This window comes from Neomonachus schauinslandi, chromosome 14 (assembly GCF_002201575.2).
Source record: "Neomonachus schauinslandi chromosome 14, ASM220157v2, whole genome shotgun sequence".
Lineage (NCBI taxonomy): Eukaryota > Metazoa > Chordata > Mammalia > Carnivora > Phocidae > Neomonachus > Neomonachus schauinslandi.
The window spans coordinates 27,270,269-27,272,689 of NC_058416.1; positions in this window are offsets into that span (position 1 = coordinate 27,270,269).

Sequence of the window (2,421 nt, forward strand, 5' to 3'; positions counted from 1 at the left end):
GGGGCGGCGGCTGGCGGGGAGACAGATGGCCCATGGAAAGGCTCCCTTCCCGGCCCCTCTCGACATTCAAAGGCGCTGGGGCCGCAGCTGCCGCCACACAAAGGCGCGCGCAGCCAATGGGAGCGGAGCGCAGCGCGGCGCGGCCTCGCCGGAACCGCGGGGGACAGCGGGGACCGCGGGCGCGCGGGTGGCGGGGGGGGGCGGGGAGGGAGGGGTGACGGCTGCGAGGGCGCGGGCGGCCAATCGCGGAGGCCCGCGGCCGGGCGCGGGGGGCCGGGGGCGCGGGGGAGGAGGTCAGCCCCGCGGGGCGTGTGGAGCCTGGCGCGGGTCCCCGGCCGCCCGCAGGCCCGAGCGCGCGCGTGGAGCGCCCCGCACACAGACACGGACGGCGTGCACACGGAACGTGCACACACTGAGGGGGACGTGCACCCAGACATGTGGAGGTGCGTTCGTGCGTGCGGAGAGACTGGCACGAGCGCACCAAGTGCACACGACCCGGAGGTCCTTGCACACCGCGCACAGGTCACTCGGGGACGTGCGCATGGGGGCTGGCGCACGTGCAGAGCCTGACTGCGGGCACAAGTGAGGGTGGAAAGCGAGCGAGCAGCCACACACAGGACCCAGGCACTGACACACAGACATGCACACACCAAAAGCCTTGTGAAGGCAGGACACGTGCCAAGAACACATTCCCAAAGACACACAGAGGGGACACACAATGCAGATATGTACACTCCCAGGCTCCCTGCCCGTGGCAACGCTTTGTTGCTTTTGCAGAGCACAAAGCTCACAATAATTATTTGCTGAATCGAAATCCACTCATACACTGAAGTAATGGGCACTGATTCATACAGAGACACGCTCACCCGGAAAACCCAGAGCCACTGGTCACCCTCCCTCCGCCCTGCTCTGACAGGGCACAAGCAGCCATGTGCACAGACACGCCCACTGCCTCAGCCCCGAAGGCACACATGACATCAGGGCTAGCAGGCTCCTAGGATTCACAGTGGAGGTACAGCCACGGAGTCACATGTGGCCTGTGGCTGGTCTCCCAGGTACAGGCAGGACTGAAGTGAGGAGCACCCCCGCCGCCCCCGCCACAGCCCTGTTGTCAGGTGGACTGCTAAGGCTGTGTCCGTGCACACTCAGCCCACGTGCTATGAAAATTCCCAGCATGACCCCAGACCAGGCTCACAGTCCACACCCAGGCCAGAGTCCGCTTGGGGAGCCCATCCACAGGTGGAAAGATGGAGGACACTTCCGACATTGGGACTTGTCTTTAAACCCAATGGCTCCTTTATTTAATAAGTCTGGTAAAAATTAGATGGTAAAATCACAGGATACGGAGCTAAAAGGAATCTAATACAACCCAGGCTCCCCCCATTTTAGAGACAAGGCAAAAGATGATCATTCACTGAATGCATGATGTATTTGTGTCAGGGCATTAGGGGGGCCATGCAGGGCCGGCCCCCTGACATCCCAACCCTTATAGTGCAGAGGGGCCTCAGCAATATAAATGCCATCACCCAAAAGCCTGCTAGGTACAGACGTGGAGCTTAGCATAGAGTGCTGGGGAAGGGGACACCTAGGAGGGGCACCTAGCCCATTTGGGGGTGGGGGGTGGCAATTGGGTTGACTGCAGAAAAGTGGCTTCTAAGCTGAGACAAAGAACGGCAAGAGTGAGGTGAGGCAGACCCAGGGCACACTGTTCTCTCCATCCCAAGCACATGTAACTCTCAGACCTCTTTCCACCCAGACACCTGCGGCTGCCCCCAGAGAACTCAGGGGTGAAGTGGGGGGGGGGACTGCCCACCAGACCCACCCCGCCTCTTGAGGGTCATTTTAACAAGCTTCTGCCACCAGCTCTTTCCTGTTTTCATGATCTGTCAAATAAACATAATGTCACCACTAATAAAAATCCTAAAAAATAAGAAGACCTTAACAAACACCTAACTACTAGAAGTATTTCCTGTTCTATTTCAGGCTTTGCCAATATGCATAGAGACCAGATTGGTCATCGAAATCTACATATTTTTTATTCTGTGTTTTAATCTTAACATTTTATCAGAGACAGTTCCCCATCCTTCTACACAATTACCTTCATAATTTTCATTTTAAATGTTTTCATAGTATTCCAACTAGTGAAGGTTCTGTGAAATTACTTAATCATGCTCTGTTCTTGGGCATTACTGGATATCACACAATAAGCTTCATGCCTACAGCTTGCTGCTTTTGTTGAGCTGTAAGCTTAGAACAAACTTCTAGGGTTGGCACTCTTTTTTTTAAGATTTATTTATTCATTTATTTGAGAGAGAGAGAGCTCGCAGACAAGCAGGGGGAGGGGCAGAGGGAGAGGAAAAGAGAATCCTCAGGTAGACTCCCTGCTGAGCCCGATGTGGGGCGGGGGGGGGGGGGGGGGGG